The 27,768-nt window shown below is 36.2% G+C and overlaps 1 pseudogene; it reads right to left on the bottom strand.

Annotated features, from left to right (window-relative positions):
- LOC120125393 lies at positions 1-26,206 on the bottom strand (annotated as a pseudogene).
- Positions 26,207-27,768: the final 1,562 nt, after the last annotated feature.

Raw genomic sequence — 27,768 nt, 5'->3', positions numbered from 1 at the left:
TCACCAGCTGAAACTGATTGACTCGAAATGCAGATTATCCACCAGACTGGACAAACAGACTGCCGTGACGTCGTGCCTCAATTTTGCCGGACCGCTGGCAAGGACCCCAATACTATCTCCTTTACATTTGTTAACCAATAAAACAAATATTAGCCAAGTTGTTAAAATGGTTATAACTGCATAGGTGAGCTGGCATAACAAATAGATTCTTCTAGTATAGAGGTTGTAAAAATGATAAACACAGGCTTGTGAAAGGAAAAATATAGAACATTTTGTAAATGATTAACAGAAAAGTTTTTACAGTAAATCTAACATGGTATAAGAGCGTCTTGGGGTCTGTGGGTATCTACCTTCCTTAGTTTTTTTTTCTTACTTTGTTCTGCTGGTGGTGAGATGGGTGATAAAGACGTATCATCGGCGACGCTGCAAAAGATCTTCACCAACAAACGACTCAGTGTCGTCTTGGATGAACACAACTTTCTCTTATGAAACAACAAGTGCTTCTGGTGGTTCGTAGTCATCGCCTGGAAAAACTTCTCACTGGTGCAGTCACTCCTCCTCCGGCAACGGTGGTTCTGGGAAATGGTACGGTTGGTGAAAATGAAGAATATGAAATATTTGTTGCACAAGACAGTGCACTTGCTTCATGGCTTCTGTCCACTATAAGCCCGTCGATCCTTCCCCACTTGGTTGGAGCTGATACGGCTGCGCAGGTATGGGCTACGGTCACTAAGTATTTTGCCAGCAAGTCGACAACGACGATAATGAATCTTCATTATCGTTTGAAAGCAGTTCGTAAAGGTGAAATGAGCATGCGAACGTTCATATCTCAGGTCAAGGAGCTTTGTGATGCTCTTGCCGCGTGTGGTTCTCCGGTGACCGAGTATGAGCAAGTGACGACCATTTTGAACGGTCTTCCATCGGAGTATCGACCGTTTATTGCTGTTATCACTACTAGCAGAGAACCTTTCACGTTGGATGGTGTTACGTCTGTGTTGCTTGATGCAGAATTACAACAGAAGGGTTTTGAGGAGGCTGATAGCTTGACGATCAGCACAAATCTTGCGAACCTTCAGGTTTTTGACGTGCCGATGAATGGGGTTGTTCCTTCAACTGGATCGTCTCCTAGTTTTTCTGCTTATCGCCAGGGTGGTCGAGGTCGTGGTAAGCCTTGGATTCAATGTCAACTTTGTGGGAAAATTGGTCACTTAGTGAACCGTTGCTGGTATAGGTTCGACCAAAATTTTCAAGGGGTCTCTGCGGGGCGTTCTTCTTCGACTGTCAATCCAGCTGCTCATTCTTGTGTTTTTTCCTCATCACCTGCGTGTGGCTGTCAAGGAGTGTGGGATGCCAATACTACAGTAGCTGCGGCTGAATGTGCTCCTAAGTCCAATATGGGTAGTTGTGGTGTTGCTCGATCATCTGGGAAATGGATTGTCGATTCAGGTGCCACCCATCATGTGACGTCGTTTGCAGATAATGTCGTTGGTCGAGAAGAGTATATCGGACATGGTAAGCTTGTGGTTGGTAATGGTAACGACTTATCTATTTCCAGCATTGGTCATTCTTGTTTATATGGCAGTGATCGTTCTTTAACGTTAAATAATTTACTTCATGTTCCTCATATATCGAAGAACTTAGTATCGGTTTCTAAGCTTGCCAAAGATAACCGCATATTTCTTGAATTTCATGCTCATAGATGTGTAGTTCGGGATGAAGCTACAAGAGCGGTGCTACTTGAAGGATGTGAGAAAGATGGTCTCTATGAGTTTGACTCTATCTTACTAAGGAATAATGATCATGCCGAGTGTAATGTAGCTCGTGGGGTTGTTGATTTTCGCTTATGGCACAACCGATTAGGACATCCTTCTCGGGATACATTACTCAAAGTGTGTAGAGAATGTAATGTTGATACAACTTTGGTTAATGATGAATTTGTTTGCGTTGCTTGTCACTCTGGCAAAAGTCATTCTCTACCTTTTTCTCCATATGTTAATACTTATACCGAGCCATTTCACTTAATATTTGTGGATCTATGGGGTCCTCCTCACGTTGTGTCCAATGGATATCGATACTATATGTCGTGTGTTGATGCATGTACCAGGTATAATTGGGTTTATCTGTTAAAAGAGAAGTCTCAAGCTTTGTATGCCTTCAAACTGTTCCAACGATTAATTCGTGTACAGTTTAATAAGGAAATAAAGGAAGTTCAGAGTGATTGGGGTGGAGAGTTCCGTCCTTTCACTAAAGCTCTTCAAGAACTCGGGATACGTCATCGACTCACTTGCCCTCACACGTCTCAACAAAATGGAATTGTTGAGCGTAAACATCGTCACATTGTTGAAATGGCTCTTACGCTTCTTGCTCAGGCCTCATTACCACTAAAGTATTGGTCATATGATGTTGTTACAGCAGTTTATTTGATCAACAGATTGCCTACAAAAGTTCTACACGGCTCGACTCCGTTCAGCAAGTTATTTGGTAAAAATATGAGTTATGAACACCTACGTGTCTTTGGATGTCGTTGTTTCCCATATCTTCGGCCGTTTCAGTCACACAAGCTTGCTTTCCGGTCACAGGCTTGCACTTTTTTGGGTTATAGCGTGCAACACGAGGGTTATTTATGCATGGCACCGGATGGACGAATATTTATTTATCGACACGTAAAGTTTGACGAGGGCACTTTTCCTTTTGCAGGACAGGTTATAGAGTCGATTCCTGCTTCCACTACGATGTCCTTGATGCCATACACCAAGATTGTTCAGGTTCCAGGCACTCAACAACTAAATCGTGTTCTTGCTCCAGCTACGTTGCACGACAATCCTGGTTCTGGTTCAAGTGGAACTTCGGTATCTTCTCTCCCGGTTGCAAATGCATATGATAACATGGGACAAGCGAATATGATGCCCACAAATTCAGTTGTTCAAACTCACTCGTCTGATGACTTACAAATAATACATGTGATTGAAAATTCAGAAGCTAGTTCTAGTAATTCACTTCAAGGGTCATCAACTTTTGTTCCACCTGAAGCTGCTGCTACGGGTACAGTATATGGACCTCTTCCTTCCATGTCCAATATCCATCCTATGGTTACCAGGAGTAAAGTTGGCGCTTTTAAACCGAAAGCTTTCTTTGTAAATTCTATGATTGATGGCGATGAACCAGTGTCAATTCAACAAGCTTTGCTCTCACCCATATGGAAGGAGGCTGTTATGACTGAATACAATGCGCTGGTTCAAAATGGCACTTGGCGATTAGTTTCGTTACCTCATGGTCGGACGGCTATCGGATGTAAATGGTTGTTCCGAATTAAAAAGAATGATGATGGGTCAGTTGCACGACATAAAGCCATACTTGTAGCAAAAGGCTTTGCTCAAGTTCCTGGTCAGAACTTCCAGGACACCTTTAGTCCTGTCATCAAACCGTCCACAGTTAAGGTAGTTTTATCATTAGCCGTGATACATGGGTGGAAGTTACGACAAGTCGACGTCAACAACGCTTTTCTCAATGGGGAACTCAATGAAGAAGTGTACATGATGCAACCACTGAGATTTGAAAAATCTACAGTCGATGGCTCTCAATTGGTATGCAAGTTGGAGAAAGCGTTGTATGGTCTCAAACAGGCTCCTCGCAGCTGGTATACAAAGTTACGAACCTTCTTAATTCGAATTGGTTTCAATGGTACTCAGGCTGATGCCTCATTGTTTATTCGTCGACTTGGTGACAAGATGGTATATGTTCTTATATACGTTGATGACATTATCATCACGGGTCATGATGATGAGGATGTTGCACAAGTGGTGATGCTATTAGGTAATGAACTCTCTCTAAAAGATTTAGGATAATTGAATTTCTTTTTGGGATTGGAAGTTACACGAAATGATCAGAAGTTAGTTCTACGACAAAAGAAGTTCATTCTTGAGTTGCTTGACAAAGCTGGAATGCGTGGTGCTCATCCGGTGCCAACACCAATGGTTTTATCACCAAAATTAAGTAAGAATGGTGGAAGTCTATTACCAGATGCTCAAATGTATAGAAGTGTCGTGGGGGCTCTATTATATCTCAATCATACACGTCCGGACATTGCGTTTAGTGTAAATCGTGTGGCTCAATATATGCATGCCCCGTGTGAACAACATTGGATAGCCGTGAAGCGTATCCTTCGTTATCTCAGTGGCACTTTGGATTATGGATTAATATTCCATAAAAATAACACTGGAATTCAACTTGAAGCATTTGCCGATGCTGACTGGGCAGGCAACATTGATGATCGTCGTTCCATTTCTGGATTTTGTGTGTTCCTTGGCGAAAATCTGGTATCTTGGTCGTCTAAACGACAACGCTCAGTCTCAAGGTCCACCACTGAAGCAGAGTATCGTGGGATTGCAGAAGCTATTACTGATGTTGTGTGGCTTACAGCTTTGCTCAAAGATATGGGTATAGTGTGCTCTAGTCAGCCTGTCATTTGGAGCGACAATACTAGTGCTATTGCCATTAGCGCAAACCCAGTGTTTCACTCACGTTCGAAACATGTTGAGTTGGATTTACATTTCATTCGGGAAAAGGTTGCTGCTGGTGATGTTGCAGTTAATTATGTTCCTGCCTCACATCAATGTGCAGATGGCTTAACCAAACCCTTGTCAAGAGCTTATTTTTCTATGTTTCGCGAAAGGATGCATGTCTATGGAGGTGATGTTGAAGCCATAGAAAGTAGGGAGAATGTTAACCAATAAAACAAATATTAGCCAAGTTGTTAAAATGGTTATAACTGCATAGGTGAGCTGGCATAACAAATAGATTCTTCTAGTATGGAGGTTGTAAAAATGATAAATACAGGCTTGTGAAAGGAAAAATATAGAACATTTTGTAAATGATTAACAGAAAAGTTTTTACAGTAACAGTAAATCTAACAACATTCAATTATCAATCCTGCACCCAAACCATCAAAAATGTAAGTTTGATGAGAATTCAAGTTAATACTTAATACTAATAGACAAATTGAAACAACTTACTCTTCAAGTCAGGTCTCCCTCCATAGTGAATTTTGGTAGCTTCTACATGAGACTGGTGAGGGAGGCTTTCCAATTCTCTATCACCATTATAACCCATAATGTTTGGTGATCCTTCTGGTGTTTGTCCTTCCATGTTCTGCTCCTGCATTGCTTCCCTTACATACCGTCTCTTGTTCCAAAAAACCGCTGCAGTTGCCGTTGCAGCTATTGAAACACACATTACCAAAATATTCAACAGAGCTTGTTTCGAGGTCGAGAATTCGTTCTCATCATGAGTGAAGACACTAGTTTTTTTCTCTCATTTGCTTATATTATTTATTATTATTATTAAATAATAAATAATTTTATTTACATTTCAGGCCCAAACCTGAGGCCTGTTTTACAAATCCCGGAGCCCAAACGTGGAGGCCCGATCAGGACAAAACCCAAACCCGATGGCCCAATAATAGCCCAGACCTAAATGGAAACCTTGAACCAATTTGGGGTTTCAGTTAGGGTTTCTCAACCCTATCCCAGTCACCGCTGCTCCAAGCTTCCACGTCACAGCCGCATCTCTAGCTTCCATAAGGCTAACCGACGCTCCAATGCCAGGTGACCCAATCATTTGCTGCCAATGTTCTACGCTGCCACGCCGTTTCGTCGAAGACTCCAGAAATGCCACACAGTCGCACATGTTGAAGATATTTGGTGAGTCACCACATAGTCCGGTGACTCACCGAGAAGCCCCTCTGTGACCAATCCAAGATGAGCGCTGTGATGGTTTATAAAACTATCACCAAACCTGCAGAATATGGAGGCGGCGAACAACCAACAGAGAGGAAGAACCGGAGATAACAAAAACGGAGGCAACCAACGGACACGGGGAAACAGAGCAAGCAAGAATACACACCAAACAGTACAAATAAGAGAGAAAATAAATTAAAAAAAAGAGACGAAGATAAACTTACTCTGTTCATCGGAACCCCCCACAAACCACCGGAGAACCAAACCGTCGAAGGGAACAATCCTAGATCTACAACGTTTGGTAAGTTTTTAGGCCAAAATAACCTTAGATCGGGCTTTAGGGTAATCGGAGCTTTGATTTGGGGTAAATTGTAACTTTTTTGCCTCCGTCACGGTGGTCGGCGGTGGTGATCGGCACCGGAGCGCGGCTGCCGACCGGTTCTCTCTCTCAGTTTTAGAGAGAGGCGAGAGAGAATGTTTAATTCTCTCTTTTAGAAAGAGAGAAAAAAGGAAGAAATGAGAAAGATTTGCCCAAGAGGGTCGATTATAGGGTTTATAAACCCTCATCAAAATGACGCCGTTTTGATGAAGGGTATATGCGTAATTTAGGGGATGGTCCAATTATGTCCACAGTGTTCATAGTTTGTAATCTTTACGATTTAGTCACTGAAATCAATTTTAATAAGTTTTAATTCGGTCTTCTAATTTTATTAATTTATAATTTAGCCCAGGCCAGTATTTATATATTTTAGGATAAATAATATGTTTAGTCCTTGTAATTTTGTTAATTAATATTTTAATCCCGAACAACATGTTTTAATTTATTTTAATTTAATATAATTTTATTTTAGTCACCAAATTAATAAATGGGTAAAATAATATGTTTAATCCCTATAATTTTAAATAATTAATTATGAATTAGGTATTTAATTTTATTATATTATAATTTAGTCACTAATTTTTAATATTTTCATTTATTATAAAGTTGTATTGCTTTTAAATATATAGTTCTAATTTTATTATTGTTTATTTATGTCTTAATTTTACATGTTTATATATTTAAATATTATTATTATTATTATTATTATATAGCCATATAAATATATATAATAAATAATACTTATTTACTTACTTTTACTTTATATATATATAATTTAATTTTACATAAATTACTTTTAAAAAACATATTTTAATATTTATTTATTTTTCAATATTAAGAAATGACATTCTTAAAGAAAATGGATGTTCATTTTCTGATATTTTTAAATAAATAAATATTTTATCTTACTTTTATAAATTATATATATTTTAATTATCTTTAGATAAATGTTTTATTAATATTTATTTATTAATATTAAGAAAGGAGCTGTCTTAAAGCACCTAGAAGTCCTTTTCTGATATTTCTAAATAAACATCTTATTTAAAAATATAAATATTAATATATTATATTAATAAGTTTGAAATAACAGGATTATGAATTAAATATATTTTTGAATTTTTAAATTTCTAATAATAGAGACAATTTGTAATTAATAAGTACCAATTTTGGGCGTTGTGGGGGTGTTAATCCTTCCCCAAACGTAATCGACCACGAATCCCTTTTTATTATTAAAAAGAACGAATTTTTGGTTAAAACGCAGATCAATTTATCTTTTAACTGATGTTTTCTTAAAAACCTTTTTGAAAGATAATTTTTAGGTATTCGACCTACCTGACCCAAAAGGTTGATGGCGATTTCCAAAACATTTTAAAACCATTTATTCACATCACTTTTCCCGCCAAATAAAAAATTCGTACTTGGGCGAAAACCGGTTACGACAGCTTGGCGACTCCACTGGGGACCATGGTCAAGCTATTAAAATCAAATATAAATTGTCTCTATTATTAGAAATTTTAAAAATTCAAAAATATATTTAATTTATAATTCTTTCTTTACAAAATTTTTATATATACTTATTATTTTCCTAATATTTTATTAATGTTTTATTTTATTTTCAAGTATTAAATTTTATTATTTATTTGTTTGTCAGAGGTTTAAATATTTATCCTCACACACAACACTTGCATTGCATAACATAAGCTTTATAATCAAGCTTGTCCTTTTTAAGTGGGAGTGAAAGCGACGTCTTCGTGAGAATATATTCTTCGTGTCAGACCTAGCAAGTAGCTTTCGGGGTTTATATGCTCTATGTCTTCGTAGGAATTTATTCTCCGTGTCAGACATAGAGAAGTGTATCCCCTCGAATTAAAATCGATCCACTTTAGTCTGTGATGGACTAGGATAGAGGGTTAGCAGCCCAAGGGGGCACTAATAAGGACAATTCGGGTACCTTTACTCCTAGAAGTGAAACCCTGCATATAATAAACCTTAGAAATTCTCCTGATCTAAGACTGTATTGAATCTCTGTCCGTAGGTGTACACAAAGGAGAAATAAGCTTTAACTTTTAATTTATTTTATTTTCTTTTTCCTAAATAAATGCATGCGAACTAGAAATCATGCAGTTAGGTTAATTTTTCCAAACAAAGCATGGAACTAGAAAGCATGAGGTTAGGATTTATACCTTGATAGATAGAATTTTTTTTCTTCTCTTTCCATTAATTGGTACTAACCAATTTATTTTATTCCTTCATTATTTTTATTTTTCATACATTTTGCTCTAACTTGTTTATATTGATTTCTTTTGTTTGCATTGCATAATCATGGCATAACCAAAAGGTGTTGACTTGAAAGACTGTTCATCAAATTGGAAAGAAATCGTAAATGGACAAAATGTTTTATGATCAAACAAAATATGATGCGGCCAAGGAAAGACATCCTGAGGAAACTCCGAGGATAGAAGCAATCAATGCACACAGAGATCCTGTTATATTAATACCAAAAGTACTCCACAAAGATCCTGTCAGATTGATACCAAAAGCAGTCTATGTTAAGAGTATTAGTCAGGGCATTCAGAGTAGAGGAGGTTTTTATGAAGCTCAAGCATGTTATTTGAAGGACTTGAATGACCAAAACAAGAAATTGAGCACAGAAGTGGAAACCATGCATGAAGATTTCCAAAAGATCAGTCAAGCTTTTCAAATGCTGGCATAGGAGATACCCCAGAAGAGTGGATAACAGGGGTTACCAAACTGGAAAAAAAAACTACAACATATATGAAGATCTAATCCAAGAACTTCTTGGACAAAAAAGTTCTCTTACAAGGGAAAATGAGCAACTCCGAGAAGTGACACAGAAGATGAAGAAACACCATAATGTCATGGAAGAAGTTGCAGTCCAGACAAGCAATATGACCCATAAACTGATAAACCAAGCTGACTTTACGAGGAATTAAAGCAGACTGATAATTCAATTGTTGAGCATGAATAGAAACTAACTTGGCTTTAGAGAAGTTAGGACCAAGTTAGGAGGGAAAGTTATCCCCTATATGTAAAGTTTTAGATAGGACTGAAAGTTGTCCCCTACATGTAAAAGTTTTGTTTGATGCAAGGAAACTTTTGTGTTCAATCAAATCTGTTCTAAGATGATCACTCTTGAGTAACACCTTTTCATACGTGCATTTGTATTTTGCATCTTTGCATTTTCATTTATACTTTTATGTTTACTTTTATATTACACAATTTGCATTTTTATTGTTATATTCACATATTTACTTTTGCATTTTGCATTTTGCATTTTGCATTTTTCATTTTTTCATTTTTAAGTTTATATTTATATTTTCATTTTTTGCATTTGCATATTTGCATAATTACATTTTATTCTATATGCATTTAATCATGACAACTTTAATAATTCGTGGAGAATTCCATGACAGAATTTTGAAATCAAAGTGGAGCTAACTTGGTCTTCCTAAAGAGTGATAATAGCTATGAATGAGATTTTAGCAAGGGTTGGTAGAATCGAGAAACTACAAGAGCAACTTATCAAGACTCAACAGTATATGATTGATCAAGCAAAAAAAATTCTAAGATAATTCAAAAGACCAAATGACAAAACTAATGGATATGGTGAGTATTGTGATCCATGGAAAGAAACCCTTAGAGGATCCTGTTGTGAAAGATTTAAATGGGATTATGAATTATGTAGCTGATGCAATAGAAACAAATGACCAAGAACTCGTCAAGAGATGTGGAAATCCAATAAAGCTCCCAGAAAAGGCAATAAAGATCAAACTAAAGCGAAGCATAGAAGAGGTTCAAAAGCCATTGAAGAAAGCTAAGAAAGGCAAAAAGAAAATGATACCTCACATTCTAATTCCAATCTCATATTCAGATTTATTACCATTTCTTTTTGAAAATGACCTCATAACACCAATTCCTCCAAGGCCTAATACTTATTTGCGTCCAGATTGGAAGGGTGTCAAGAATTCATGCAATTATCATTCTGGAGAGTTTAGCCACTCTACGAATAATTGTAGGATTGTGAATTTAAAGGTCCAAGATCTTATAACAGAAGGATTGCTATGTTTTGAAGATGGGAAACCTAAGATCCTAAAAAGCTCAAAATTGGTCGAAAAAGAGAAATTTTTGAATTATTGTCCGTCTCATGATGTTCAAGAGTCAAACATTCAAAGAAAACATTTTGATCATCATTCACAGGGTTTTCAAGAAAGCAAAGTAAGCAATTGTAAGGAGACAATTATGTCAAGGGAAATTCTACCCAAGTTTCCTTCAATTCCGTGCAGCAAGTTATATCTTGAGTTACTCAAATCCCAGATTATTACTCCATGTCGAGCTAAGCCTTTGTGGCTTCCATACCCGAGTTGGTATAATGAGAAACTCTCTTGTGGTTATCATGCTGGAGCCTGAGGACACTCCATTGAGAATTGTGGTCGCTTTAAACGACGAATTCAAGACCTTTTGGTTCAGGGAATCATAGAAGTGGATGATCAGTCTATTTTGGTTAAACAATCAGGAATCAAACCCCAAAGTGGAGTTGATAGTATCAAAACAAGTGAAGTACATGATGTAGAGGAAGAAGAAAATAAAGTACTTGAGCCAAAGATAAAACGTTCAACTCTCAATACTTCTTTGATTATAAATGATAAAAAAGTAAAAGGAGAGGTAATTCGAGATTGGCCCACATGTTTAAGAATGAATGGGAAAGATGAAACTCTAAAGAAACCTTAAATGCCTATATCAGATTTTCTAAAGACTAGTGAAAATAGTCTGGATACAAATAGTCTGGTGAATATTACTCCAATTACAGCCACAATATGTGTTCAGAATCAGGACAAGGCTATCATCCTTAATAAAAGTTGTTATGAATCCAAAAATGAGCTCAATTACCAGCTAGAGAAGAAAAAGATGATGAAGGAGACTGCTCAGAATAAAGCAAAGAGTTGTGTATCTGAAGGCTTACCCAAAGAAGTTGACATAAAAGATGATCAAGAATGGGGGGCAAATGAGGAAAATCTTGGGCCAAATACATACCCAACATTAGAGGAGTAATGATGCATAAACAAGTGGAAGTATTATATACCACTGTAGTACCTTTTTATTTTCAGTATCTTGTTTGCACTTGTTTTTGTTCCTTTCTTCGCCTTTTGTGCAATAAATAATTTTGTGTTGCTTTTAAGGTTATGAGCATTGAGTCAATTTTGCAATCTTGCAGTTCTTTGAATATCAACTGGATTAAAAAACTCTTCATGATTAGAGTTATAATCTTTGACAATAATATCAAGATTGAAAACCAAAAAAAAAGGACCCTTGATCTTACCTCAGATGAAATATACCCAAACACTATCCTAATACAAATATGAGATAGCCTACTCCCATTGAAAGGAATTACAAAAAGACTTGGTATTTATACATAGGAGCGTACAACATGGGGCATCATTGATGTATTACATTACAAAACCAATTAGAATATTTTTCTATTGATGACATTCGATGATGAACATAATATTTACAAATAGATAAATCTCTTTTAAGTCAGTTGCTTGGAAATTGAAACAAAGAGATTTTCTGAATTCCACCAAAACACCTAGACTATAACAGGTTCTTCTTAACAAGCGTAAGAAATTGGATTTGGATACCCATGTTATATTATTATATACAATAAAGCTTAAGTTGTCCCCCTAAAGCAATTGGTCAATAGCCCCGGCTTTATGGATAATATTCAGCTAGTTTATTATGCTTGAGTTATCCCTCTAGAGCAATTGGTTAATAGCCCCGGCTTTATGAATAATATTCAGCTAACCTATTATATGCAATAAAAATGTCCCTCTAGAGTAATTGGTTAATCGCCCTGGCTTTATGGATAAGTTTCAATTAACCTGATAAAGGTGATTATATTATTATATACAATAAAGCTGAATTCAGCTAGTTTAAATGGCAAATATGTTAACAAATGGACTAAGAGAGTTACGAAACACCTGTTATAGTCAACTTCACACAAGCACTCAGAAATTTCATTTTTACACTGATATTTTCGCACTACTTTGATTAGATGAGTCTAAATGAAAGATTCCAGAGAATTAAAATGGAAGGACTCTAGAAGGTCTAGTAATTGGCAATCCTAGTTGCGTCATTTTGTACGTATCCGGTTAAAATACCAAGTCCTCAAAGTGAGACATGTGACAAAGTTTACAAAGAGCGATAGATGAGTGACATCTTAAATAGATGTAACCATAGAAAATAGAAAAGTCATCTTGAAACCAAACCAAATCTTGATACTTGTCAAAGAACTATAATTCTCAAACATTAAAGAATTGTTGATTCTTTTGATATTCTTTGAATTCATGCTTATGAGTTGATTTTATTGTGAACCTGTGATAGGCAAAATTTTACAAAATTTTTCGATAAAGAAAGGAGAAAAACATTTTCAAACAGGACAGTCTCAAATGAAGAAGGTCCTTGAAGCAAGTTGTTGTTTATTCTACCTCTATTGTAGAAAAAAACGAGACCAGAATGATGAAGCATCGCACTTTCTTGAAAGCAAGTGGTCCAAAAAGCCAGAAAGTCTGGAGAATTGAACTTGTAATGCTCTCCTGTGACATCATTAGCAATCCATCAAGAAAGATTATCACTTATCTCATGCTGAAGGCGATAAGCATCACCAGACAAATTATTTTCCCCAGCCATCAATCCATGTCTCTAGCAGATTCTCAAATCACAGAGTCATAAGTCCCATTAAGTGTATTATGGGAATGAATAAGTCACCACTTGCACTCTGGTTATATTAAGTCTTGGTACATCATTGCTACTTCTTCCATGTCGACCATTTTCCTTGTCAGGATTATATCCATTATGTCATTCAGAAGATTGTTGAACTTAAATAAGACATTGGAACAGATTCTACACTTGTATGCCTTTCATATTGGGTAACATTAGTTACAGGATTCCAAAAGTAAAGATAACCAGTTTTACCATCAACTAAACCTTTCCATGGTTGGGGAAAAGTGAGATATAGCAGTGAATATCTTGAAACAGCAGAAGAGACAGTCACTGTAGCAGTCATTCCAAGAAAATGCACCAACATAAATCTTCTAGTTCACCCCAATGATGTTTATTTTTTCCAGTAAGGTTGTTACAATGGATGCCATCGACAACCAGGTCGAATCCGCCAAATCTACTCATCAATTGCTCTAACCGATCACCATTCAGTTCTTGCGCATCTGTTTTCAAAGGTATGCCAAGACAGGTAGAAGGCAACCTCTGCACCACTGATCCCAGAGAAAAGAGACAGAACATTGATACCACCATGGAGCATATCTCTATACAGATCCTCGTGTATGGTTTTTAGGGAAATCTAGAAGCATTTCCTCCTCATCAGGTTCAAGTGGAGCAACTTTATTCCTTCCAACCCATATCGGATTCCATTTTCGGCACTCATCAAGAACATACTTCTGGATACTCGAATGTGGCTCATCGTCATAAGCTTTAAGAGCCTTACAGATCATTTCTGTCATTTTGGCACTTCATGTACATGTTTGCAAACAATTTAACTTTGTTCTTGGATCCCATGAAGGATACCATTTCTTTGTCAATGGACAAGCATCATGTATGGTGCGTGGAGGAAGTGGAATAAGAGGAAATATGTTCTCAATTGGCAGATTATGAATGTAGCCCCTTTTCCAGCAGCACAAAAATACTTTGAATCTACAAATTTTGGCTCTGCATCGTATGAGTACCGTGACATTTCGGTCCAAACACAAACTGGAGCAAGTGTCATGTTCTCATAGTAGAAATAATGAGACCCAATAACATCTTCTGGAAGTGATTATTTGAGTTATCTGATCTGGTTCAGTAGAAACCCCAAAACCAATCATTAGATTTGGAAGATGAACTGCATGATCGTTTTCATTAAGAAGCTTCTTTTTAAAGCTTTGTCTGCTGCTTCCTTTTCCAAAAATCATAGCCGAGTTTCGCCTTTGCTTGTAATTGGAGTCATTGCATAATGGTTTCCTATATTCTACCGAAAGAAGTGCGTCAGCAGCCTTTGACATTTGAGCAGCACATATGAAATCTGTCAACTCTGCGATTGATAAATCCAGACCACATCTCTCCATGGTTATTGAAGCCTTAGCCTCTGAGTATCCCATTTTCATCAAGAATAACAGTTTATTCTCCTTATCAGAATCAAAATTTAGGATTCCCTCGATATCAAAAGAACTATCAATATCTGTGAAATCATCCTGAAAGATCGCTTCATAATCAGATGAGTAGTTATCAAAATCAACATGTTGCATGGGTGCGGACTTTTCAAGAGCATTGTATATGTAGTCTTGCTATTGCATCAAAATAAGATTATTGTTCACATAAATCGTTTTCTGTCCCACAGAAAAGTATATTCCAGAAATAATCTTCATTAAAAACAAGGTTCACTGTGTTATACTGGAATTAATTACCAAGCGATTTATACCGCTTTGTCCGACTAGATCCTTCCAGATCCAAAAAGTGGGCACTTCATTCAGAAGAGGCACATATCTCAGACATTTTCGTCAGAATGATTGAGCACTTCTTAAGTTTGTGACAACATGAAGAGAATTCCTCAAGTTACTTGACAACTGCTGTTTAGTGACACCAGAATGAGAGTATTCAAGATAAACAAATTTGAGGCACGAATAAAGCCACAAGTACCTACAACAGTGTATTATCAAAATTGGACCTCGTTCGGATCACGATATTCAAGTCAAACCGACATTGAGAGTGAATTAGAAACATAATATTGGGGCATCCCGAAAGCCCATTTCAGACAAAAATGTTACATGTGGAGCATCCTGAAGGCTCACGGCAATATAAATATTTGGGCATTCTTGGAGGCTCATCTCAACAAGAAGTAAGGTTGAGCACACTTTTAACATATGTATCAGCAAATATTGGGGCACTTTAAAGATTACTTCTGACAGATCCATGTGGGGCATTTTGAAAGCTCACATCAACAAATAGCAAATACTGGGGCATGTTGAAAGCCCATTTCAATCAGAATCAAGAATGTTGGCACATTTTGAACTTTTGTATTAGCCAATGTTGGGGCATGCTGAAGGCCCACATCATTATGTGTTAAAGATCATTACTTTGAGCAAAAATTTCCAATGAGATAGAAAGATATAAAGAATGAAAATGGTGAAACAGTGACAGTCGAGCTGACTATAACATAATTGCTTCGTTCATCAGGCAGTTACATTATGATCATGTTGATGAACAAATATCTACTCAGCAAGTATGGTTTCAAATACTCAATCTTCTTAGCCATGTGTCACATGATAGCGCGATCTTTGTTAAGCTACATCACGATTGCATGAATAAAGATGGTCCCCATGCAGACTACTCGATCCATGGTTCAGTTCCTTAAGATCTCAGCTTTGAATTTTGTATTTCATGTGTCGGTGATGATTAAAAATATTTCTTTGAGATTCTTGGCAGTTAATTTCAATCATATTATTGAGGTTACGAAGTTGTTTTTCACCTCAGTTGTTGTTTACTTGATGACATTGAATAAAGAGGCTCAGCTTATGTTATTCTTATTCCCATCGTTACTAGTGTTATCATTGCTAGCCAGAGTGAACTGAGTTTTCATCTATTTTGGTTTTATCATGGGTGTTTCATCCCCAGCAGCAAGAATTCTATGAACCTCTTTCTGTACATGGCTCCTATAGTTGATGTGTTTCTACTTCCTACAATGCTCATTACGAAAGAAAATGTGATCAATATCACACTTGCCCTTGCTCAAGATGATATCAAGATCAGTTGTCATCTCTTATTCAATACGACAATAGTTTATTTGGTGAATTTGACCAACTTTTTGGTCATAAAACACGCCAACATTTTACTTATATTCCCATTGAGTTTTGTTCTCAAACGGTTTTGTGACATCATACAAAAGTGCTGAACACTATGAAAGAGCTTTCCTGATTAGAAATCTGTACAGAAGCCACAGAAAATGATGAATGTGTTGTCAAAAGTTTTACAAGCATCTGATCAGAAGCCACAGGAAATGATGAATGTGTTGTCAAAATGTTTTACGAACCAGTGATTATAGTGCTGAACCATTGTTGTGATCATATGGTTTTCATTTATTGATGCAAGATGAAGTTCTTCAACCCCAAGGTTAGAAGTGAGATATGGTGAAGATTTCTTTCCACAGAAGGGAAGCTAAAATTTTGACAACAAGAAACAAGTGGATCCAACTAAGATTGAACGACAGGTTGTTGTTAAGCATCTCGACATGATATGGTCTGAGTTGCCTTGTTCGAGATCCAATTAAATGTGGAGACATGAAAGGAATTAGGATAAATCTTCCTTATGATCTATTTCAAAAGTCAAATTAGAACAGACGTTGCTCTTCTAATTAATCCCTGCTGAGTTAGACATATCTACATCTACGCTCTTCAAAGATGATAGATTCCCTTTTCAAAGATGAAGGCTTTATTGGATTTCTACACAAGTCCAGACAAAGAAAATTGGTTTTATCCAAGACAAAATGGGGCATCAAGGTCATAATTTTGATTACGACAAGAGTTCTACAAATGAAACATTTTATTCTGAGACTTTAATGCAAAGAAGACACAAAGATTACTCTTCCAAACCAGAAATGCCAGCTTGAAATGACATTTTGACCAAGTGAAGGAAGACCGAGTTCACCACTTTGAAATCAAATAAAAATGAACTTAACATTCATGCATCATATTTAGACATTTGCAAAATAGGTGCATTTTCATTCATTATTATCAATGTTAAATATTTTAGCAAAGATTTGAATCAATTACTCAATGGATCAACATGCCAGGTAGAGTTCATAATAAGAAGAACTCATCTGAAGAAGGAAGAGGAAGTTCATAATGAGAAGAACTTGTTCAACCTTTTGCTCAAATCCCTCACTTGATGGATCAGCATTGCCAGAAGTGTTCATAATGAGAAGAACTCGTCTGAAGAAGGAAGAGGAAGTTCATAATGAGAAGAACTTGTTCAACCTTTTGCTCAAATCCATCACTTGATGGATCATCATTGCCAGAAGTGTTTATAATGAGAATGACTCATCTGAAGAAGGAAGAGGAAGTTCATAATAAGAAGAACTTGTTCAACCTTTTGCTCAAATCCATCACTTGATGGATCAACATTTCCAGAAGTGTTCATAATGAGAAGAACTCATCTGAAGAGGAAGAAGAAGTTCATAATGAGAATAACTTATTCAGCCTTTGTTTGATTCTATCACAGAAGGAGATCGATCAATATCAGCATTTCCAGAAGAAGTTCATAATGAGAAGAACTCATCTAAAGAAGGAGAATAATTTGTTCAACTTTTTGCTAGATTACATCACAGAAGAAGATAAATTATCATCCCAGTGGAAAAGTTCATAATAAGAAGAACTAATCCCAAAGAAAAACTTGTTCAACATTTCCGAGTGAAGTCAAATAAAAAAAACTTATTGTCTTTTCGTCTTTGCTCTATTCTCGTTAACACAAGAATGAGCAAAGAGGGGCAGCTGAAGACACTAGTTTTTTTCTCTCATTTGCTTATATTATTTATTATTATTATTATTATGTTATATTATTATTATTAAATAATAAATAATTTTATTTACATTTCAGGCCCAAACCTGAGGCCTGTTTTACAAATCCCAGAGCCCAAACATGGAGGCCCGATCAGGACAAAACCCAAACCTGATGGCCCAATAATTGCCCAGACCTGAATGGAAACCCTGAACCAATTTAGGGTTTCAACTAGGGTTTCTTAACCCTATCCCAGCCGCCGCTACTCCAAGCTTCCACGTCACAGCCGCCTCTCTAGCTTCCAGAAGGCTAGCCGACGCTCCAATGCCAGGTGACCCAATCATCTGCTGCCGATGTTCTACGCTGCCACGCCGTTTCGTCGAAGACTCCAGAAATGCCACACAGCCGCACATGTTGAAGATATTTGGTGAGTCACCACATAGTCCAGTGACTCACCGAGAAGCCCCTCTATGACCAGTCCAAGATGAGCGCTGTGATGGTTTATAAAACCATCACCAATCCTGCAGAATATGGAGGCGACGAACAACCAACAGAGAGGAAGAACCGGAGATAACAAAAACGAACGCAACCAACGGACACGGGGAAACAGAGCAAGCAATAATACGCACCAAACAGTACAAATAAGAGAGAAAATAAAAAAAAGACGAATATAAACTTACTCTTTTCATCGGACCCCCCCACAAACCACCGGAGAACCAAACCGTCGAAGGGAACAATCCTAAATCTACGACGTTTGGTAAGTTTTTAGGCCAAAATAACCTTAGATCGGGCTTTAGGGTAATCAGAGATTTGATTTGGGGTAAATTGTAAATTTCCGGCCACCGTCACGGTGGCCGACGCTGGAGCGTGGCTGCCGACTGGTTCTCTCTCTCACTTTTAGAGAGAGGCGAGAGAGAATGTTTAATTCTCTCTTTTAGAAAGAGAGAAAGAATAAAGAAATGAGAAAGATTTGCCTAAGAGGGTCGGTTATAGGGTTTATATACCCTCATCAAAATGACACTGTTTTAATGAAGGGTATATGCGTAATTTAGGGGATGGTACAATTATGTCCACAGTGTTCATAGTTTGTAATCTTTACGATTTAGTCACTGAAATCAATTTTAATAAGTTTTAACTCAGTCTTCTAATTTTATTAATTTATAATTTAGCCCAGGCCAGTATTTATATATTTTAGGATAAATAATATGTTTAGTCCTTGTAGTTTTTTTAATTAATATTTTAATCCCGAACAACATGTTTTAATTTATTTTAATTTAATGTACTAATTTAATATAATTTTATTTTAGTCACCAAATTAATAAATGGGTAAAATAATATGTTTAATCCCTATAATTTTAAATAATTAATTATGAATTAGGTATTTAATTTTATTATATTATAATTTAGTCACTAATTTTTAATATTTTCATTTATTATAAAGTTGTATTGCTTTTAAATATATAGTTCTAATTTTATTATTGTTTATTTATGTCTTAATTTTACATGTTTATATATTTAAATATTATTGTTATTATTATTATATAGCCATATAAATATATATAATAAATAATACTTATTTACTTACTTTTACTTTATATATATATAATTTAATTTTACATAAATTACTTTTTTTTTAAATCATAATTTAATATTTATTTATTTTGCAATATTAAAAAATGACTGTCTTAAAGTAACTAAATGTTCATTTTCTGATATTTTTAAATAAATAAATATTTTATCTTACTTTTATAAATTATATATATTTTAATTATCTTTAGATAAATGTTTTATTAATATTTATTTATTAATATTAAGAAATGAGCTGTCTTAAAGCACCTAGAAGTCATTTTCTGATATTTCTAAATAAATATCTTATTTAAAAATATAGATATTAATATATTATATTAATAAGTTTGAAATAACAGGATTATGAATTAAATATATTTTTAAATTTTTAAATTTCTAATAATAGAGACAATTTTTTATTAATAAGTACCAATTTTGGGCGTTGTGGGGGTGTTAATCCTTCCCCAAACGTAATCGACCACGAATCCCTTTTTATTATTAAAAAGAACAAATTTTTGGTTAAAACGCAGATCAGTTTATCTTTTAACTGATGTTTTCTTAAAAACTCTTTTAAAAGATAATTTTTAGGTATTCGACCTACCTGACCCAAAAGGCCGATGGCGACTCTCAAAACATTTTAAAATCATTTATTCACATCACTTTTCTCGCCAAATAAAAAATTCGTATCCGGGCGAAAATCGGTTAGGACAATGAGCCTTCGGGTAAATGTAGAACCGTGTGATGATCCCTATTAAGAAAAGGAACATGATGAACGAAGAGGATATTATGGCACCAAGCCAGAGCCAGCTGTTGGGGCCTAAAATGGCAGCCATAGGCTTATCTGTTGGAAAGGGCTTGAACCATACGGACCGAACTCGTTTCGAGTTATCGACTATGGGTTCTTTCTCCTTCGTCACGTAAGCTTCGATCCGGAGCTTCAGATTAGAAAGTTCGGATGGTGAACCAGTCATAGGTGGCAATAGGTCTAGCATGGTGAGATCCAACGAGCTCTTGAATATAGCAATTAAGACTATATCTGGTGTCTTGGATTGAGATACTTTGCTCATGAAAATTTGCTCTCGGATTATGGATATAAAAGGAGTAATCCCACTTCCTCCACTCACCATCACAACCGTGTCATGCCATAGAAAATGGTTGGATGCAGGTCCATAAGGTCCCCCAATGGAAACATCGAGACATTCTATCGAAGACGAGAGCATACGATACAGATTAGTCGACCAACTTCCTTCACTTTTAATGATCACACTGAGTCTATCAGCCTCCATATTACTATTTGAACTAACTTCCTTCACGTGGGATTTTGCGAAATTAAGCTCCATGACGTTACAGGGTAAAACTCGAGTTGAAAGTAAGCGAACGGAGGATCGAGATTGTAAGAAGCGAAGGTAACGGTCGATGATGAAGAGGTAAAAGCCAGGAAGCATGATGAAAGTGTAACCAATTCCAACATGGAGGACGAAGACGAAAAAGATGTAGAGATGATGAGTGTAAAAGAAAAGCTCGAAAGATTTTCGCCTGATTTGAGGGAAGGTTGCTGCCCACAAGCCTAGGCCACCCAGCAATGATATCTCGCCCGCCACGTTTGAAATATCGGAATAACTCCACTTTAACATCTGAAATATTCACATCAACATGGAAATACCAAGGTTCAAGTTTCGTTAGGGGTAAAATTAGAGGAAAGTTATAGTTTAAGTAATCAAATTATACATACCAAATGTGAAATTTTGGGTATTTCAATGATCACATTGTAAAATGAACCAAGTTTAAAACGAAATCTATGTTTGACTGTTGTGGACTTGTGGTACCTATTCCGTAGAGCAGAGGAAAAGCCTAGAAGTTTTTGAGTGCTCCACTATAAGCTATATCATACGGTCTTCTTTTCCACTTTTTCGTATTGCTTTTTTTTTTGGGTCACGAACACCATTGATGTTAAAGTCATGCATCTTTGACAGAAGGGTCTTGTCCAGTTGATTTAATGGCTTAGTACTACACGTGTCATCTAAAATGAGAATCATCCTAATCGCTAAAAGTTTTGGACCCTTGCCAGTTAGTGCATGAAAAACAGGTGTCGTTTTAAGTAGAAATAGAATCAGTGAAGTTGAGCGCCGTTTCACTCTATGGTTCAAATCCATTTAATTCATGCACTGATGACGAATCATAAATATTCTTTTAGGTAGATATAAATATGTATTAGTAATATAGAATTTCCAATAAAATGAAAATAAATAAAATTTTAAGATAACATAATCAATAATACAAATATTTAATTGGAAAAAATTCAAAATTTAATACCGATATGTTTTCTCCCCTAATGAGGGATCCAATTACAGACTTCATAACTTTGGTTTAAATTGATTCGTTAGAGTTAGTTACGACTAATAATTTATCTATCAAATCACATTAGATGATATATTATTAAAAATGAATTAATTAAATATAATTTTAAATATAAAAAATAAATGAATAATAATTTTAACTATATAGAAAAAGAAAACTTTAATCCTAAAATTAAAGCGTAACTCTTCCTAGACCCTACGATATCAAAATACCATTGACAAAGACAACCATAATTTATGGTTCTTCTTCTTTGGGATGTGAACCAGTGGATTTAAGATTTATACAAAAGTTAACTTACAGCTATAATAAATATTAATTAAATTAATTTTTTTTATTTTCGGTTGTATGTCATATTGTGTGCGTCATCACACGTTGACGTGGGATTATCTCTCCATAATAAAAGTTTTCTTAAACCCTTGTATTAATTCTTACGTCCAATTTTAAAAAAATAATGAGAACCGTGAAGCAAATGCCGTTTAAATCTTTGTATAGTTATTAGGTAATAAAGAAGAGTAACTACCTCAGATATCTTCCCAATAGCTGCCCAGAAAACAATGAAGCAAACGCCGTGCGCGGTGAAAAGAACCATGGTCAAGTGTCCCAGCCATATATGGTACTTGATGCTCCCCTCCGACGTTAGCCCCCACACCGGCAGCACCGACGAGCCCCGAGCCACTGGGTAGAAAAGAAACGCTAAACATACATTCCCGGTCAGCCTTATCCACAACGCAGACTGCGCTAACTTCAATTGCCACCTGCCCGTGCACCCACAATATAAATCAAACGTTTCATTCATCGTTACATGTATCAAATCGATTAAATTTAAGCTTACACTTTGATCCCATCGGCCGCCGCCGCTTTTGCAGTGAGGGTAGGTAGCCTATGTAAATAATGTTGGAAAAGTCATAAAATGAGGTCACCGAAAGTGGTAAGGGAGGCCACCGAAAGTGACATTTATTTTTATTGGAATATCATTGCAGCAACAGATGTTGATGGAAAATCAAACTTATGGCACCAAAGTCTTGGCCATATGAGCGAGAAAGGGATGAAGACACTTTTGTCAAAAGGGAAGCTGTCGGATCTAAAGAGTGTAATGTCGGACTATGCGAGGATTGCATCTTTGGCAAACAAAAGAAAGTGAGTTTTACAAAGATTGGTAAGACACCCAAGGCAGAAAAGTTAGAGTTTGTTCATACTAATGTATGGGGACCATCTCCAGTTCCATCTCTTACAGGCTCATTATATTATGTCACCTTCATCGATGATTCAACAAGGAAGGTGTGGGTTTATTTTCTGAAGAAGAAATCAGAAGTCTTTGATACCTTCAAAAAATGAAAGGTCATGGTGGAAAATGAGACTGGTTTGAAAGTCAAGCGGCTGAAGTCTGACAATGGAGGAGGGTACAAAAACAGAAGATTCAGAGATTTCTGCGCAAATAATGGGATCAAGATGGAGACAACAGTTCCCATGACTCTGTAGTAGAATGTAGTAGCAGAGCGCATGAACAGAACTCTGAATGAACGTGCCACAAGCATGAGGATACATGTCAGATTGTCGAAATTTCTATGGGTTTAAGCTATCAACATTGCAACTTACCTGATCAATCATGGACCCTCAGTTCTTTTGGATGACAGAGGAAGTTTGGAACAAGAAAGAAATAAACCTTTCACACTTAATAGTGTTTGGTTGTATTTCTAATGTACACATAAACTCTGCTGAAAGAAGTAAACTTGATGCTAAGTCCAACAAATGTGCCTTTGTTGGTTATGGCGGTGATGAGTTCGGTTACCGTTTTTGGGACTATGAAAATCGAAAGATCATCAGAAGAAGAGATGTCATTTTCAATGAGAATGTGATGTACAAAGACAGGTCAACCGTAGAATCAAGTAGCTCCAATGTCGAAGCTGAAACAAAGGAATTTGCTGAGTTCGAGGAGATTTCTGGAAATTATATTCAGATCAATCCTGAAGCAGTTCAAGAAGAACCAAGCACACCAGAACTGAGACGCTCCTCCAGAATTCCTAAACCAACCCAATAGTATTCTCCTTCTTTACACTACTTGTTGCTGACTGACAATGGTGAACCAGAGTGCTATGATGAAGCAATGCAAGTGGAGGATTCAGTCAAGTTGGAGTCTTCCATGAAAGATGAGATGGACTAGCTTATGTCAAATCAGATGTGAGAATTTGTTGAATTACCACTAAGCAAGAAAACGCTCCACAACAAGTGGATTTACAGGATCAAAGTAGAGCACGATGGGAGCAAACGCTACAAAGCAAGATTGGTTGTCAAAGGTTTTCAGCAAAAAGAATGTATTGACTACAATGAAATTTTCTCTCCAGTCGTAAAACTGTGTACAATAAGACTGGTGTTGAAAGTTGTAGCTGCAGAAAATTTACATCTTGAGCAGTTAGATGTAAAGACAACTTTCCTTCATGGTGATTTGGAGGAAGAAATCTATATGAGGCAGCCAGAAGACTTCATAGAGGCAGGCAAGAAAAACCTGGTATGCAGGTTGAATAAGAGCTTGTATGGTTTAAAACAAGCTCCTAGACAGTGATACAAGAAGTTCGATAGCTTCATGAGTAGCAGTGGTTTTACCAGATGCCAAGAAGATCATTGTTGCTACATCAAGAGGTTCGACAATAGCTTCATTATTTTATTATTATACGTTGATGACATGCTCGTTGCAGGCTCAGACATGCAAGAGATTATAAACTTAAAGCAAAAATTGTCGAAGCAGTTTTCTATGAAAGATCTGGGCGCTGCAAATCAGATTCTTGGGATGAGGATCAAGAGAGACACAAAGTCGGGGACTTTGATGTTATCACAGGATGAGTACATCAACAAAGTACTCTCCAGGTTCAACATGCAAGATGCTAAACCAGTAAGTACACCTTTAGGTGTTCATTTCAAACTCTCCAAAGAACAATCACTAAAGATGAAGGAAGAACGTGCACACATGGTGAAGGTGTCGTACGCCTCAGTAATTGGAAGTCTGATGTATGCCATGGTTTGTACCATACCAGATATTGCTCATGCAGTGGGAGCTGTTAGCAGATACATGAATAATCTGGGCAAAGTACATTGGGAAGCAGTCAAATGGATCCTCAGATATCTGCTGGGTACCACAAACAAAGCACTTTGTTTCAAAGGTGGAGATACTATACTGACAGGCTATGTAGATGCTGACTTAGCCGAAAATGTTGATATCAGAAGGAGCACTACAGGGTATGTCTATACTCTAGGAGGAACTGCAGTGAGTTGGGTTTCTCAACTACAGAAGATAGTTGATCTCTCCACAACTGAAGCAGAATATGTCGTTGTTACGGAAGCCAGCAAGGAGATGGTCTGACTCCAAAGTTTCTTGGAAGAGTTAGGCAAGAAACAAGAAAACAATGTCTTGTATTGCGACAATCAAAGTGTTATCCATCTAGCAAAGAATTCGTCTTTTCATTCCAGGACGAAGCACATACAATTGCGATATCATTTTATTCGGTCTCTTCTGGAAGATGAGATTTTGAAACTGGAGAAAATTAGTGGAGCTCAAAATCTGGCAGACATGTTGACAAAGACGGTGACCACGGACAAACTGAAGTTGTGTTCAGCTTCAGTTGGCATGCTAGAATAACAAGACTAGAAACACTGCTGCATTTATCGAGGTGTGAAGACAGATTAAAATTAGTCTTCAAGTGAGAGATTGTTGGAAAAGTCATAAAATGAGGCCACCGAAAGTGGCAAGGGAGGCCACCGAAAGTGGCATTTATTTTTGTTGAAAAAAATGGTAAATGGCATAAGTGCATTTTAGTCATTGTACTTTAGGATATTTACAAGATTAATCCTCAAGCTTTAACTATAAATACCCTAGCTCATTTAGCTTCAAAATTATCCCAAAATCATTTCTTTCTCCCAATACTAGATAGCTTTCTTGTGAGTAGTGAGTGTTTTGTAAACACCTGTAATTTTTCTCTCTTAGTAAAAGATCTGCAGCAGTCCGGAGACGTAGGCACTATTGGCTGAACTCCGTTATCAATTTTCCGGGTATTATTTTTTCGCTTTTATTTCGCATTCTCACTAATCTGATTATAGTGAAATTACTCGTTACTCGGTTTATTTCCCAACAAATAAGTCCCCAGTGTCCAAGCCAGCAGTGCGATAAACATGAAGAAAAACGCTAACGATCTATCCCTGAAACGATCCCTAACGGACCTTTCACTAAAACGGGCCTCCTCCATAACGCCAGCCAACGTTTCCTTTCATCGCTGTGCACGTTTTGGTTGGATTTCTTTTTTCCCAAGTGAAGGTACAAAGATCCCAAAGCAGCAACGAAGAGGACAGGGAAAGTCCAGACCAGCATATTGGGAGCTGTAATAATAAGACAACATTTACAACAATGTAAAAACAAATTATCTTGTCTTCCAAAATATATGTATATTTATGAGAAAAAATTACCTTGTTTTCCAAAATATGTGGAAACAACCTTTTTGGAGATGGCAGGCTTCCATTTCTGCTTGTACGTGTTTGTTGGTGCCATAATCCACATCATACAAATTCCCAGAAATATTACAGCCAAGAGGTGTCTGATTATTGCTCTTACAAATCTGGAATCCATTGGTCTAGAGACAGAAAGAGAGGGTTTAGTTTATGTTTGGAGAATATCTGAGGAGAATGTTAATGGAATTATGGCGTATATATAAGGTGGAATGTTCATATAATTAAATAATTAAAATAGATTACAATGGGAATTAGGGAGTATTAAAATATAAGGAAATAACAAAAAAGCATGATTCACGTCTTGGAAATTGTAAGCAACAGTAGAATTTTTTTTCAAAAGAAAAAGGTGTGGCAAAAATCAGGGTGTGAAGAGCAAGTTGAAGGTGACAAAAAGTGAACTCTTAGGCACGTGGATGAATCTACGTCCCTCCAATTGCAAGCTTCATGCAACGCAGTATTGTTATATTAAGAGCCCAATTGAGCTTACGCATTTGGATTAAAGATTACATGTAAAAAAATATTATTATCTGAGATATTTATAATAGTTTTTTAAATTATCATGCGTTTAAGATATCAGGCAATTATCCATCTAAGTATGATTTGGAAGAGACAAGAGGCAATTATTACAGTTGAAAAGGTAGATTTTGTTTAACTTTGCTTATTTTTTAAATATATCTAAAAAGGATATATATATATATACACAAAGATTTTCAATTATTTGAGAATGAACGCTCATATCCCTACATACATATTTGAACTCGGGACCTCAAGGATAACAACAATCTCTTAATCACTAAGTTCGCTTGGTTCATGTTGAATTTCGAGTTTAAATACCAAATAAGTCTGTATATTTTTCTTAAATAATTTAATATTTCGGTCTCTACCAATATTTAATTTTAGCTCCGTCAATATATATATATATATATATATATATATATGTGTGTGTGTGTGGGGCAAGAAATAGAATGTACATGCACTGATTTCAGCATCTGTATCTGAACCCAATTTGAGAAATTTAATAAAATTTAGAAGAAAAAAATCCCTTATATTTTGCCGCCAAAACACATTGAAGAACCAAAGGTGCGTAACATTTGACTGTTGGATGGTTATTGTAATTTTAGTAGTCAAGCGATTCAATAACTTCATATAATTATATTATGATTATTTTATAATTTTTAATAGTTGAAGTATTTAATCAAATAATATCCTAGATCATTTATGTTTATCGTTACTTTTTTTTATTATCAACCCTAATCTTAAATCTTTGTCTGGTCAGCCGTAACCTGCAAAAACACGTTCCTAACCAATCATCCTCTCTCTGCTATCAGGTGCCACTGTCTCCGGCGATTACATCCTCTACACTCCAGGTGCAAGCTTCCTAATAGGCACCGTCGAAGCTCATTTCTTCTACTGTCTCCAATCTCTTCGTCCTCGAGCTCCTCTTCAATTCCGCCATCGTTCTCTTCCATCTCCCATTTCAACAATGACTGCTTCTCATCGTCACGAGAAAATGATCAGTCTGAAATCAGTAATCTTAATTAGTCACGCACCTGATAAAACAATGTTCGTCATATGAACCTGACAAAACAAAGTTATGGTTTGTTCATACCTATGTTTTTAGTTGCATGAACACTTAAGCTTCATTTCCTATCCTAAACAAAAGAATTGTAACATAATTTT

This window comes from Hibiscus syriacus, unplaced genomic scaffold, assembly GCF_006381635.1.
Source record: "Hibiscus syriacus cultivar Baekdansim isolate YM2019G1 unplaced genomic scaffold, ASM638163v2 tig00001349_pilon, whole genome shotgun sequence".
NCBI classification, from domain to species: Eukaryota; Viridiplantae; Streptophyta; class Magnoliopsida; order Malvales; family Malvaceae; genus Hibiscus; species Hibiscus syriacus.
This window is presented reverse-complemented; position numbering and strand designations above follow the sequence as displayed.